The following is a 16,327-nucleotide window of genomic DNA, read 5'->3' as shown; positions in this document are numbered from 1 at the left end:
CTCTTTCTTTTCTGTACAGCGGCGCTGTCCAAGGGCGGATTCCACAAGCACAGCCGATGAAACCTGAGCTTTACCTGTCAGCCTCAGTTGTGGCCTGTCCCAAGAACGCGTGTGGCAAGGCGCAACCCTAACAGTGCAGGGGACTGAGGGTGGAACACAGGGCTGGCAGACGACGGCAGAGTGGGATAGTCGAGGGCCCAGGGCAAGGGCCTCGCCAGCAGAAACCCTAACAAAGAGGGCCAACGGGCGAAACGCAAGTGCAGAGCCCACAGCTCAGGCAGGCGATAACAGGGCAAGGGACACAGTCGATGGGCCTACAGGCAACAGGGTGGGGAACTCAACCGCAGGCGACGGGCCTGCGGGCGACGGCGGCTTCAGAGGCAAGCGACGGGCCTGCGGGCGACGGCCAGATGGCGGCTGCAAACGACTACGATCAGGCGCTGACGAGGGCGGGCTTCAGAGGCAAGCGACGGGCCTGCGGGCGACGGCCAGACGGCGGATGCAAACGACTACTATCAGGCGCTGACGACGGGGCAGCAGGCGATGGCGACGTTGCAGGCGACGCATCTCTCTCTCTCTCTCTCTCTCTCTCTCTCTCTCTCTCTCTCTCTCTCTCTCTCTCTCTCATGATGGGTAATTATATTAGTTATGAAAAAAGTACAAGATGGCTCTAGGCCATCATATATGAACCCAGTACAATGGATTCCGCAAGTGCAGGACCAGCTGCAAGAGGCACCCCAAGACTAGACAAACAAAAAGGATCAAGAGTGTTGGCAGGATTTGGCTACGTGAGCTTGGGCCTTTCTGCCAATGTCTCCAATACATAATCTCCTAGCACCGCAAAGGGATTGGGCCTCTGATGTTCAGCCCAGAAGGAGGAAGGCCCATCTACAAGGTGGGAGGTAAAAGTTGGATACTCGCAATCCCATGGCATGATGACTCAACCAGCCGCATCAAAAGCTAGTTGAGCTAGATGATCACGGGCACGTTGTTGTGGCTCTAGCTGTTTGGGGGGTTGTGGATCCTTAGTCGTAGTAGGAACTCAAGCAATAGGCGTATCAAAACACTTGTCTCGGCGATGCGAATAAGTGCGTTCGGGGGGTTGTGGATCCTTGGTGGTAGTAGGAACTCAAGCAATAGGCGCATCTAAAGAGGGAGAAGGGTCGGCAAGTATTGTGGGAATAGGGACCACCTTCGCTTTACCTTTATTCTATTTAGCTTCTGACCATCCTTGTGTCTCCGGGATTGGCGAAGGGGCTGGTTGCTTGACTTTAGGTTGGCTAGGTTGAACAATCTACTGCCTGCCAAACAAGGTGCTGCACTTTGATCTTTATCCTTAGGCTAATCCACAAAGTACTTTTTCAATATCTGGATTTCACTCTTCAGATGTTGCACATAAGTCTAATGATGTTGTAGGGCCATCGAGACCTCTATCAGCGATGGGCCCCCCTCTTGGAGAGCAAGATCCGGAGTATGTTCCATTTTTTCAGACTCTTCCGTCCTCTCCGGTGCAAGGTACTTTTGATTTGTCTTTTGTGCCTTTTTCTTTTACCTCTTCTATTTTGCAATATACTGGTAGAGATCATGTGGAACCAGTCTGTTGACTACAGAAAAGGTCCTCTAGAGGACCAATTCTTGTATGTTAACACACATCGCGGGGATTATAAGAAAAATCTAGGTAGCTCTTCTTCTGTCCTTCCTTCTTTTCCATCTACTTCACATAATCAGAATGAATTTGGTGTTTCTTTCACTTCATTACATGGTGTATCATCATCTTCACAGTTTCATTTTCAGTCTTTAAATGATAAAAATGAACAAAAAGAATCTGCACCTCATACACCTCACTTTCAAAACCCACCCATCCCACCACATTCTTCAACTGATTCACCACTTCCATTTACACCGTTTACATTTCCATTTCAGACACCTCATATCGCACCGCACATCACACCGGGGGATTAAGGAAACATAGGCACATCCTTTAGGGCCTCATCCTTCCCTCAGTTGGGTGGTGTTCCACCTACCTTATACACACTTTCGGGATCATTGCAGCCTGGGTATCCCACTCAGTCTCTCCCGAGTGTGGATCAGTTGCCTCCACAGTTTGCCTCCATGGCATTGCCTAGTGGACCTTCTGGTCATAATGCCGTGTCCCAGCCTTACTTTGGACAAGGCTACTATGTCCCAGTGCCTCCACCTACACCGGCACCTTATGGAAACATTCATATTCCAATGCCTCCGCATCAATCGGCACTCATTGGACACTCACAGCCTACTTCTGCCTACCCACCTCTTCCCCCTCCTTCTTACTCTTATAAGACACTCTCACCTCCACCATCTTTCCCACCATTATCTTACTCCACCCACCCGACACGTCATGGTTCTAGCTCATCTTCTGTCAAGAATGCATTTAATGACAAGACTCGTTTTAACGGGTCACACTTTACTACTTGGTCGAATTTGATGAGACATGTCCTTGATTCCAGAACCTATGGGATTTAGTGCAGGGGTTGGAACCCCAACCCGATCCCGCATTTGTTCCATACGAGGTCGTCCGCTCATGGAAGGCTAGGAATGCCTCCGCTATTGTCGAGCTGATACAGGGCTTATCGCCAGAGTTTCATTCTCAACTTCAGCATTTTGACTTAGCGTCAGAGTGATGGGCACACTTGACTGACTGCTATGCGGCTCGAGATAGCTTCAGCTTTTCAATCACTGATCAGGATGACTTGAAAGTCAAGTTGGCTGAGTATCGGCGTCTCCTCGCTGAATTCTCCACTACAAGAACTCCCAAGTCCTCTGACGATCAGGTCACATTGTTCCTAAATAAACTCCCCAAGAAATACTTCAATTTTGTGGAAGGAATAGTTTCAAAGCCTACCATGCCTACATTCTATAAATTTGAGTGTCAACTATTGCGTTATGCATGGTTGTTCGATCAATTTCATATGAATTCCTCTTCAGAGGGGGCTCTTCTTACTCATTCTCAGAAAGGGCAACAAGGGAAGGCCAAACCTAACCAAACCTCCACTCAAAATCAAAATCAAAATCAAATTCAAAAGCTAAATCAATCTGGGGATTCTCGAGGAAACTCCCAATCACAACTCAAACCTGGGTGGCAAAATGTACCTTAAAAGAATAGGTATTGTAAACATTGTCAAAAGGCTGGCCATTTTGCCGACGAGTGTCGATCAAAGGCACGAGGCACAGCACCAAAACCTAAGTCTCAGACCCCCGCCCCTCAGTCGAGCAACTCCCAACAGGGGAGGCAAGGTGATGGCAAGGGGCAGTTTAAAGGTCAGACTCACACTGCCACCACACAGTCATCTCAGTCGACAACATTCTCAACTCCAGAGGGCTTGTCTGACTGGTCTGCAGAGGCCCATATCGTCTCCATAGAGACATCAGATGCGAGTCTCATCCACATCTGTGAGTTGCCTCCCGACGAGGTTACTGCAGAGGCCCACTCATCACAGCCGAGCACTTCAGCTCCAGTTTGGATTGTGGACAGTGGAGCTACACATCACATGACTCCTATAGAGGACATTTTCCGTACCCGCACCCCTACAGCCGGGCAGGTCCGTGTAGGAAACAACTCCTCCATCAAGATTCAGGCTTAAGGTTGCGTCAGTTTTGCCACTGACAAGGGTACGGATCTGGCTTTGCTGGACAATGTATATCATGTCCCTCAGCTTGGGGCAAACTTGTTATCTATTCAACAGCTTTGCCGGTGGGGGCGAGCAGTTTTCTTTACAGCGACCACAGTCGAGGTCCTCGACTCTCTGACTGGTTTCGTGATTGCTCACGGTGAGGCACAACCTAATGACCTATACCACATGACACACTTTCTGACCGAGCCGACCGCCGAAGGCTCCATGTTCCATAGCTTCCAGGCCTTAGACACATCTCGGGAGCCTACGCACAATGAGCGTCTTTGGCATTTTCGCTTAGGGCATCTTGGTTATGACTCACTTTATGAGTTGTCATGCCGTGAGCTGGTTGAGGGCCTTTCACGCCTAAAGCTAGCTCGAGATATCTGTAAAGCCTGTCAGTTCGGGAAGCAGCACCGTATCCCATTTCCTCAATAGTCTACACATAGAGCTAAGGAGCCTCTTAGATTGATTCACATTGATCTTTGTGGGCCGACATCCACTGCTACTTTGAACAGCGCGCTGTATTTCTTTTTTATAGTGGATGATCATTCTCAATACATGTGGGTGTACTTCCTCAAGCATAAGTCAAATGCTTTCACATATTTTTTTGCTTGGGTGCTGCTAGTTCATAACCAAACTGATCGTCGTGTTAGGTGCATGAGGAGTGATAGCGGTGGTGAGTTTATCTCCCACGAGTTTTCCGAGTTTCTACAGAAGCACGGGATTTCTCGCCAGCTCACCTCTACCAACTCCCCCTCTCAGAATGGAGTCGTAGAGCATAGGAACCGCACAGTCATGAAAATAGCACGCTCTATGCTGTTCACCGCAGAGCTTCCTGAGCGCATTTGGGTCGAGGCTGTTAACACTTCGGTGTACATCCTCAACCGGTGCCCGACTTCGACTCTTCCTCAGAAGACCCCATATGAGGCATTTTTTGGCTCTCGGTCTGTTATTTCCCATTACAAAGTCTTCGGGTGTCGTGCGTATACACACACGCCTGATGACAAGATAGGTAAGCTTAATCCCTGAGCTAATCTCCTTATTTTTGTGGGACATTCCTCTGAAGCAAAAACCTATCGTTCAGTTGTAGGAAAACTTCTTTGGTTAATTCACACTAGACCAGATTTAGCTTACCCAGTTAGCATACTCAGTAAGTATTTCACAGCACCTAGGATGTCACATTGGATTGCATGTCTTCGTGTGTTGCGTTATTTGCGGTGTACTTTTTCTTATGGCCTGACATATGGTTATGGTTTATGTTTGCAGGGGTACACTGATTCTGATTGGGCAGGAGATCTTGACATCCGGCGTTCGCATGACGGCTACCTCTTTACCTTGGGCACGGCTCCCATTTCTTGGTCCAGCCGTAAGCAAGAGACAGTGGCGGCTTCCACGGCCGAGGCTAAGTATCAAGCTCTCTTCAATGGCACCACCGAGGCCATCTATCCGAGGAGTTTACTGGCGGCGCTTCATTTTCCATGTGACTCTCCCACAGTTGTCTACTGCAATAACCAGAGTGCCGTTGCCCTTGTGGACAATCCGATCATCACACCACAGACACGGCATGTGGGAGTCCACTTCCACTTTTCCAAATAGCAAGTTGAGCTAGGCACTATTCGCCTAGAGTTTGTGCCTTCATCAGATAATTCTGCAGATATCTTAACCAAAGCGGTTAACCGGCCGGTTCTTCAATACCTGCTACCCAGGATCGGCTTAGGTACACCCTCCCCTACTTCTTCAACTTGACGGGGAGAGGGTGCTTCCCTCTTGCTTTCCCTTCCAGTTTGAGAGAGGGCGGCTTCTACTCTTGATCGTGACAGTGATGATGCTTACAGTTTTTAGACATTACATTCATTTATTCTTTTGTATTGTATTATGGACATTTGTAACTTCATCTGCACTGTCAGGATGACATGATTGTAAAAGGACACTTGGACAAGTGAACAATTCTTCTGCGAGGGCACTGTTCAAGTAGCACCGTTGCATAGCATATTGCATGAGCATGACATTTTGCATCTCCCTTTGCATTACCCCATGCATTGGCATTCTCTTCATGTCAACGTGCATCTATGCGCATTTATCCCTTTTCGGTCTTTTGGACTGGTCGACTCTAGGATCCACCATATTCATAGCATAACACATGGCAGTTCTCCTAAAATGTAGTTTCCTTACCCTTTCTTGCTTGCTTGCTTGTTTTGCTTGTCTTGCTAAGCCCACTATCCTTTTTTGTCAAGAATCGCGTGGTGGAGGGGGTTGCTCAAGATGCTACGCCGAACACACACAGAATGCACAAGGAGAAGCTCACTCAAGAGACAAGAAGAGAGATGGAGGCCAAAACGTTTTCTTGCTGGTTTCTTCTTCTTCTTCCACACACTTTACAATGTACACAAAATATAGATAAGATACAACATAAAAGGAAAGTGGCCTACTAAGTGAAACAATTCATAACCGACTACACTAGTCGACTGGCGCTATAACTATGCCAGCTGTAAATAGGTGTAACGACCTGAATATAATAAGTAATGAGTCAGTGGCCATGTGAGATGCATAATGACCACCGACGTGCTAAGTGTAGACGTGTGGACCCATCTAACCAGGCGGTCCATCATCCACGTCCACATGTGTTGAGCTTGCCATCTCAACACTCCCCCTCAAGCTCAACTGCATCTCTGCAACTCCAAGTAAGCTTCGAAACTTTTGAAGCTTCTCTGTATCCAATGCCTTCGTGAAGATGTCAGCTATCTGATCCTGTGTGCTGACATACACCAAGTCAATCTCACATGCTAGTACCTTCTCTCTCACAAAGTGGTAGTGTACCTCAATATGTTTTGTCCTGGCATGGAACACAGGGTTCCTAGCCAACTGTATACTGCTCATGTTGTCACAATAAATGACAACTGGATCTTCCACCTGGACATCCAAATCAGCCAATAACTTTTGCAGCCATACTACCTCACATGCTGCAACAGCAGCACCTCTATACTCAGCCTCTGTACTCGACAAAGCAACTGTAGATTGCTTTTTGCTGCTCCATGCAACTGCTGCACTACCAAGAGAGAACATGTATCCGCTGGTAGATCTTCTATCAGACATACTACCAGCCCAATCTGCATCTGTGTATCCAAATACCTGTACATCTGTAACTGCCTCATAGAAAAGTCCATAATGTAATGTAGACTTCACATATCTCAATATGCGTCTGACTGCATCCAAATGTGGCTTTCTAGATACTTGCATAAACTGACTCACAAGACCAACAGCGTAGCTCAAGTCTGGCCTTGTAATGGTCATGTAGATCAAACTCCCCACTATCCTCCTGAACATAGTAGGGTCTTCTATCTCATCCCCAACATCAGCACTCAGCTTTACATTCTGCTCCAACGGGATTGAAAGTGGTTTGCATGCAGTCATATCATACTTGGACAACATATCCAACCCATACTGTCTTTGGGACAGCCATATACCATCATCACATCTGATCACCTCAATGCCAAGGAAATACCTTAGCTCACCTAAATCCTTCATCTCAAACTTCATCTTCAAACAGCCCTTGACTTCAACAATCCCACTATAACTATCACCTGTAATAATCAAGTCATCCACATAGATGACTATGATGACCAAACTTGCATCTCCCTTTCTCACATAAAGTGAGTGATCAGCATCAGAAACATAAAAGCCAATATTGACAAGATACTCTCTAATCTTGTCAGACCATGCTCTAGGTGTTTGCTTGAGCCCATAGAGTGCCTTCTTCAACCTGCACACATACGTGGGATGCTCTAAATCTTCATAACCTGCTGGCTGATCCATATACACTTCTTCCTGCAAATCATCATGCAAAAAGGCATTCTTTACATCCATTTGCTGCAACCTCCAACCTTTGGCTGCTGCCAAAGCAATCACACATCTGACAGTTGTAATCCTAGCAACTGGACTGAAGGTTTCATCATAATCTATGCCATATGTCTGGGCATAGCCTTTTGCAACCAGCCTAGCTTTGTACCTACTAATAGAACCATCTGCATTGTGCTTAATCTTATAAACCCACTTACATCCAATAGCTTTCTTTCCCTTCGGCAATGATACTAGATCCCAAGTCTTATTCGCCTCTAATGCAGCCATCTCCTCATCCATTGCTGCATCCCAATGAGCATGACCAACAGCCTCCTCAAAACATTTGGGCTCAACATCCTCAACTAGTTTCACTATATAAGCATAATGGTGAGCTGCATAACCTTCAAAACCAAATCTTTTAACAGGGTATCTCACCCTGCTAGACCTGCGTACCACTGGATCACTCAATGGAGTCTTTGCATTAACGCATCCTCTCTGCACACCTGGAGTCCTCACTGAAGGAATGCCAAGCTCATCATCCAAGCTCTCTGAGCCACTGGAGTCTCCATCAAGAACTGCATCAATGCCTTCTGACACTTTATTCTTTCCTTTGTCTTTACATGTAGTGCTACTAGATGCACCTGAAGATGTAGAGCTACTCCTTAGTCTCCCAGACCAAGGACTACCAGATGATGTCTCTGGTCCGCTAAGAGTTCGTGATTCTTGCTTTTCAGCCTGCACATGAGTGTCATGATCATCATCATCATCCAATGTATCACCACTAGATGCATACCAACTGCTCATTTCATCAAAGATGACATCCCTGCTCACTCTGAACTTACATGTGACAGGGTTGTAACAGCGATACCCTTTCTGCTCTAAAGAGTATCCAATAAAGACACACTTTTCAGCCTTTGGATCCAGTTTCTTCCGCAACTCATCTGGCACATGAACATACGCAATGCAGCCAAACACTTTCAAGTGTGAAACATCAGGCTTCTTACCTGTAAAACATTCTTCGAGGGTTATACCATGAACTCCAGCTGTGGAAGTTCTGTTCATAATATAAACAGCAGTATGTACAGCCTCAAACCAAAAATGCTTAGGCATATTCTTTTCAGCCATCAAGGCACGTGCAACTTCTGCAATATGCCTGTTTTTCCTTTCTGCAACCCCATTTTGCTGTGGGGTATACCTGCATGTGAACTGTCTCTTTATCCCATGAGACCTCAGAAAATCACTGAACTCATTGGAGAGGTACTCTCCCCCTCCATCTGACCTCAAGCACTTTATTTTCAAGCATGTTTCTCTTTCAACTACAGTCTTGAAAGTTCTAAAGTGCTCAAAAGCTTCACTCTTTTCCTTCATAAAATATACCCACAGCTTTCTAGAACAATCATCAATGAATGTGACGAAGTATTAACTACCTCCAAGAGATACATTTTGTGTAGGCCCCCAAATGTCTGTATGAACAACATCAAGGATATTTCTGCTTACATCTCTGTCATGTGAAAAGGGTTGTCTTGCCTGCTTACCAAACTGACATGCTTCACATACCTTCTGAAATTCTGCAACTTTAAATGTAGGCAAACCTGTAACCAATTTCAGCCTCTGTACATTTGCATGTCCAATGCGTTTGTGCCAAATTTCAATGTCTGCAACAACACCTTTTCCTTTGGCATACATAGCAGCATTCATAGTAGGAATTCCAGCATCTAGAGTGAACATACGTCCAACTCTACTTCCCTTTGCTACCAACCTGCACTTATCATTGAAGTCCTCTACAAAGCAACCCTTTGCATTAAATCTGACTTGCAGCCCTTGCTCTACCATTTGACCGACTGACACCAAGTTCTTTGTAATAGATGGCACATGTAATACATCTGAAAGACTCTTTGTCTTACCATCATGCAAGGACAAGGGAACTTTTTCAATGTGTGAAATTGGGTGGCATGAGTCATCACCCGTCTGCACATAACCTGCATTCTGCAAATCCTGTATCTCTCCAAACCATTCTGCATGGCTGGTCATATGATTAGATGCACCTGAATCAACATACCAAACATCATGTGTTGCCTTTCCTATAACAGCATTCAGCATATGCTGCATAACGAACAAACGTTCATTTTTGTCTTCATTCTGTCGTGAAGACGATGCATAGTTTCCTTGCTGCAACTTACCACTGCGGATATCATCTCTCTTAGCATAACATTGGGCTGCAATATGACCTGTTTTGCCACAGTAGTGGCACACAATACCAGAGTTGTTAGAATCTCTGTTTTGCCATCCACCTCTTCCTCTAAAGCTCCCCCTGCCTCTAAAGTTACCACGACCTCCTGAAACCTGCATATCGCCAAATTGCTGATTCAATCTATTTTGTTGGTTATCACTACCACGTCCTGTACCACGGCCTCTTGAAGAGAACCTACCACGTCCCCTTCCTGAACTGAAGTAGAAAGCCTGGACCTGTTCACCACTTCTTTCAGATGTCTCACTCTGCATGTTGATTTCTTCAGTGATCATTAGAGAGACCAACTCATCGAAATCTAGAAATGGCTTTCTGACATATACGGAAGTTACAAAAGACTTCCAAGCCTTTTCATTGTTAAGTCCACCCAAGGTAGACGACACCAAATCATCATCATCGGGCATTGCATCAATCGCTGCCAATGCATCTGCAATGCTTCTTACCTTCAATGCATACTCATTGATAGACATCTTCCCTTTCTTCAATGTATTCAACTCTTGCTTGAGTTGAATCTTTCGTGCCTTTGTATTTACAGAAAACATACTTTCAAGTATGGTCCAAGCTGCATATGCATTCTCTGCATTTCTAATGTGTCCCAGCATATTATTGTCAATTACTGCAGACAACCAATACATGACATTCTTGTCTTTTGCATTCCATTCCTTTCGTGCCTTTCTCTCTTCTGCAGTTGGAGGATCACTCACCTCCGGCTCCTTTTCTTCACCTGAAATGAACTCGTAGAGGCCTTTTCCAATAAAGAAGTTCGTGACACGAAACTTCCATGATGGGTAGTTGTTCTTATCGAGCTTCTCAATGATGGGGCTTCCACTGTTCTCTGCCATTATCACAAAACTAATACCAAACACCAAGCAAATCTTCTGCAATCCTTGACTTGTAGTGCACAGCAATACACTAGACAGCCTTTTTCACTGTCTGCTTAACAATACATGCAATCTGCAACCAGTTTGCAGATAAACCTTGTGTTTACTACTGGTAAACACCTTTGAACTTACAGATCTTAAATCTGTAACCTGCACACCCACGTTCGGTCAATACAGTCGAAGTCACAGTGTACCCTGAAACTACTGTCCGCAACCTTGCGGCTCTAAAACGGGCCCTGAAACGGCCTCAGATGCCCAAAATAACTGCGGGAAAGCCCTAAAGGGCCTATCTGCAGAATACACAGCGCTCTTCGCGCACACCAAATCTCACTGCAATCTGAAATTTTTGCTCTGCCCTGCTTTCGGTGCCTCCACAGGCACTATCCAAGAGAAAGAGTTGAAGGATGGGAGAGCTTATTACCCGTGGCTTGCTTACTCGAACCTTGCTTCTTCTCCTTTGCTTCAACCTTCAAAATCAAGCTCTCTCAATGGAGCGGCTCTGATACCATGTCAAGAATCGCGTGGTGGAGGGAGTTGCTCAAGATGCTGCGCCGAACACACACAGAATGCACAAGGAGAAGCTCACTCAAGAGACAAGAAGAGAGATGGAGGCCAAAACGTTTTCTTGATGGTTTCTTCTTCTTCTTCTACACACTTTACAATGTACACAAAATATAGATAAGATACAACATAAAAGGAAAGTGGCCTACTAAGTCAAACAATTCATAACCGACTACACTAGTCGACTGGCGCTATAACTATGCCAACTGTAAATAGGTGTAACGACCTGAATATAATAAGTAATGAGTCAGTGGCCATGTGAGATGCATAATGACCACCGACGTGCTAAGTGTAGACGTGTGGACCCATCTAACCAGGCGGTCCATCATCCATGTCCACATGTGTTGAGCTTGCTATCTCAACACTTTTTTTGCCTTTCCACATATTCACCACATGATTGGCACATACACTCACTTTTATCATCCTTAGGCACTTATCCTCGTCAATGCAAGGGATTGGCTTGCTAGTTTTGCGAATAACTTGGGTTTAAAACTCTCTTTATCTTTTCCTATCTGTCACTTAATCGGCTGCTGCACCTATATTACTTATGTATTTTCAAAACACTTTTCAAAAAAAAAAAAAAAAACAACAAAACAAACAAGTCCATTGTTAATTCCATCCACCTTTGTAGGCCTTGGTAGGCCCTTCGGCAACCTTCGACCACCCTTGGTTCGATGCCCTGACCTCTCTGGGGTGATCACTTGGGCTCCCTTGGTAAGATATCCATCGCCTCTGTAGTCTTGGTAGGCCATTGGGCAGGCGACGTGCAACTTTTCTCGGATGCCCTGGCTGCTTTGGGGTGGGACGCCTTGGGGTAAATCAAAATTTAGGCTGGCTTACTTTTCTCGCCCTATTTTGGGCCTGAGAGAGGGTGTTGTGCTAAGAAATGCACTTAGTCACTTAAACAGTCCCAAAACATGCTTATTTTAGGCTTATTTTAGCCAAAACCCTAAAACGGAGAGCGGATTGAGAAAGGTAGGTGGGCGAGGATCTAGAACCATAATTTTCTATAAATTGGTAGCCAGCCCTCCACTCTTTCACAATCTCGTTTATGCAAGTTTCAGGTGTTACCAGCTTGCTGCCCACAACCCGGTCACAAAGGACGTCTCAACCCTTGCTGTCCATCACTGTTCCCTACAGTCTGGCGCCTGTTTCCAACCCTCCACACGTTGATTGCTGTTGTTTCTGCCTGGCGACTGACTGTTGTTCATTTGCACTGCTATCGTACAGCCTGCCACGCCAGCAAACTATTGCGTTTGCAAGCTCGAGCTACCACCCTGACAATTTTCTCTCTCCTGTCCGCAGTCGCTGCAGTCTTTCTCTCTCCTGCAGGCTGTCCTGCCTGCGTTTTCAATCTTTCTCTCCGACAGGCTCCGTTTTTAGTCTTTCTCTCTCTTGCAGGCTGTTCTACCTGCGTTTTTAGTATTTCTCTCCTGCAGGTCCGTTTTTAGTCTTTCTCTCTCCTCACTGCTGTCTACATCAGATCCAGCTTCTCATTGCTGCGTTTGCTGGTGTTTGACATCCGGAGGCTGCCTTGCTGCAATTCGGGATCCATTCAGAGTATGACACACTCTCTAGCTCATTACCCCTGCCCTATTCCTAGAGATACAGGAGTTCAAGGTTCAGTATTCATTCACTGCATAGTGTGTTTGCTGCATGAGCATCGTATTATTAGTAGTCATATCATTTCATTTATTCACTGTGTTCATTGTCTCTGAGTTACTCTAACCCTAACCCTAACTGTATTCTTTTTATCAGTCTGTACTCTGTCGTACGGTTTCTGTTTATGTTTCTATGTTAGGGTATTTTTCTTTACACCGAACACAAGAATCATACTCTTATGGAAATGACTAGATGCAGGTTGAAAAGCAAAGGGTTCTCTCGTAGATTTTGGCTTAAAGGCCTTATGCATGAAAATCATGTTTTGAATCATGCTCCTAGAAAATCATTGAAGACTATTGCACCATATAAGGCATGGTATGGCAAGAAGCCTAGTGTGGATTACTTTCGCATATTTGGTTGTATTCCACATGCACATGTACCCAAAGAGCTTTGTGGACAGCTTGATGGCAAGGCAATAAAATGCATCTTTGTTGGATATAGCATAGAAAGCAAAGGGTATAGTCTGTAGGACCCTTCCACATGCAAGGTTTTTGTGAGTAGAGATGTCATATTCTCTGTTCAGTACATATGCCTATTGAATTTGAAATGCCAGCCACATTAGACTCTTTGGATGTATTTAAGGGTCTTCTTCCATATGTTATTGGTTTGAAGGCTGATTTTGATGCAGAAAATCAACCATTACAGCAAGCTAAACCTGCCCCACTTGGCCAAAATCAATCTCTAGCTGATCCAGTTCCTCCTAGGGTAGTAGATGACGAAATTCTGCAATAAAGGGCTACTACACATACAGCCAAGTTAGTCCCTAGATGGATATTACAAACTCTAAGAGGCAATCGTACAGATAATCCTTTGCCTCAACATACGCATTCGGTGCTAGAAATGCAAGGAGGCACATTTTTTTGATAGATGTCATCTCATTGATAATGAGGAAGCATATACTTTTTCTAGTACTCTTTTGGATGAGGATGAGCCTACATGTTTTGAGGATGCACGACAAGATGTGCATTGGGTGCAAGCCATGAGTGACGAGATGTGCTCTATTGATTAGAATAACACCTAGAGTCTTATTAATTGCTTCCTAGCAAAAGGCCCATTGGCACACATTGGGTTTACAAGCTGAAAAGGAAATCTGATGGGTCTATTGACAAATACAAGGCGAAGTTCGTTGCGAAGGGATATGCTCCAACAAAAAACATTGACTATGAGGAGACATTTGCTCCTATATCTAGGATGACCAACATTAGATGTGTGATTGCTATGGCCACGCATTTCAATGGGATGTACGGCCAAGAGCACAAGGTTTGAAAGCTGAATAAAGCATTGTATGGCTTAAAACAGGCTCCACATGCTTGGTACTCCAAGGTAGATGGATTTTTTACTGCATAGGGGTTCCAAAACAGCCCAACTCAACCCATCCTCTATGTCGAGAGGGAGAGGGGATTTGATCACCACCATTCTTTACATAGATGATATGCTGCTTACTGGACCGAATGAGAGAAAATTTGCAAATTTCAAGGCTGAATTGCAATCTACTTTTGATATGTCAAGTATGCGCCTCCTTCACTATTTTTTGGCAATTCACTTGACCCAAAACGATATGGTATTGTTATGTATCAATCACAGAAGCATGTTCAAGTTATTTTAATATGAATTTCATTTATAGTTGTATCATAGTATTTGTTTCTATTAAATATGTAACTTCAACAAGTGGGAAAAAATTTCTAAATTTCAAATTATTACATGGATTATGAAACTATCTAACCAAAATGTTAGAATAAGATCTATTTTAATATAATCTTCGTATATAGTTATCCATAAATGATTTATTTGTGTTAAATATGTAGTTACATTTTAATATGCATGATTTGGTACGTTATATTTTTCAATTATTTTATTTAACATTATATTATTATTAATTTTTACAAATGTTAAATTTAAATCTCCTAATAAGATAGTATTGATATTAAGATCTTTCGAAAGATAATATTCAAGTATTTAACACAAAACTTCTTCATTTGTGGCAGTTTGTACTACCGATCGCGATCGCACGAGGCCTCACTCTAGAAATATGCTCCTCCATTGCAGCATCCATCATTTTTTCTACCCCATTTCCAGCCACCACATCTCCGTTCAGTCTATCATCGTCCTTCAACGACCATAGCATACTGTTGTCTAAATCCACCATTGGTAGCACTATGAAATATGCACTATGCCTCCGACACCAACCAACCTTCAACCATGCTACCTTCTGGCCGAGCTTGTTGTCGCACAAAGCCTTTCAGGGTTTTCATGAAGCGCTCCAAGAAGAACATCCATCGCGTATGGATGGGTCCCGCAATCTCCACTTCATCAACAAGATGTACCATGAGGTGGGTTTATATCATGAGTATACTGGTAGGCAGGTATTTTTCAAAGAGACGGACCATCTTCGTTGCTCCCCGCCTTGCGGATTCAATAGAGGATGTCTTGATCTCCTTCTGTGAGATCCATTGTACTAAATTCAACAACCTGCAAATCGCAAGATTGTAAACCTTGAAACTTTCAATGAATGATGGCGATGATCTATCAAACGTTGCGATTTACAGCCCGACTGTCAGTTGCCTCATCTAGCTGTGCAACACTTGTCCAGACACACAGTATACAATATCATAGGTGAGCAGATACACAACAGTCGAAGAAACAAGCCTGACAGGCATTGTGATAACTACCATGGCATACAAGACACACAGCAGCCTGATGTGACCGTGATCATACCTCACAGGTAGTAATATACTATTAACAAGATACACATGACTATGCACAAATGATCATGAGCCAGGCATACATCCAATATGCAGCATCCATTAAGGAGGCCACCATCCATAGTTGCTACAGGAACTGTAGTAACAGCCACAGAGATGATTGTAAGGTGGGCTACTTAAGGCTCAACGCAAACGACGCAGAGATAACCCGTCCATGTCAGAGATGAAGTACCATCTATAAAAAACTATAACAACTATGGCAATGGTTATCATAGGATCTAGAATGGCAATGAACTGAAGGCCTATGCAAGCAACCAAGGTAAAGTGCAGGAGCGGGATACTATGCTAAAGGCTTACAGAAAGGGTAGCCTGATAACAATGTCAGCTCATCAAGCCATTAGACTATGGTTACGAACCATGAGGGGGCAAAGATAGGTAGGAAGATGGCAGGAAGAGAAAGGAGCATGCAGACCATCAGATTCGAAAGGAGGAGCTTAATAAACCAAAGTGCGTTAATCATAGGCGAGATGGCAAAAAGAGGAGGGGAAAAGGCCCACTGGAAGAAAAACCATCATATCTATTCTCAAGTCAAGATTTTTGCAGAAGTACTACTCAAAGTATGCAAGAAACAAATCGCACCAAAGTGATGAACAACTAAACCCCATCGGAATACCTCAAGATTGTCTCTTAATTTTTTCACCGAGAACGATGAAGGTATTATTAGTATTCCAGGAATTGAGATGTAGATGGTCTTGCAAAGATAAGGATGGATGTTGCAAGTCC

The 16,327-nt window shown here is 44.5% G+C and overlaps 1 protein-coding gene across 5 annotated transcripts in view; it reads right to left on the bottom strand.

The window, feature by feature from the left end:
* Positions 1 to 16,327, bottom strand: part of LIG6 (DNA LIGASE 6) — a 251,305-nt gene that overhangs the window by 168,482 nt on the left and 66,496 nt on the right. The gene's annotated exons all lie outside the window — the stretch shown is intronic.

The sequence above is a fragment of the Lygodium microphyllum genome, chromosome 11 (genome assembly GCF_053477565.2).
Source record: "Lygodium microphyllum isolate KBCC chromosome 11, Lygodium_microphyllum_v1.1.10, whole genome shotgun sequence".
NCBI classification, from domain to species: Eukaryota; Viridiplantae; Streptophyta; class Polypodiopsida; order Schizaeales; family Lygodiaceae; genus Lygodium; species Lygodium microphyllum.
Note: the sequence above shows the minus strand (reverse complement) of the source record. Positions and strands in the feature narration are given on the sequence as shown.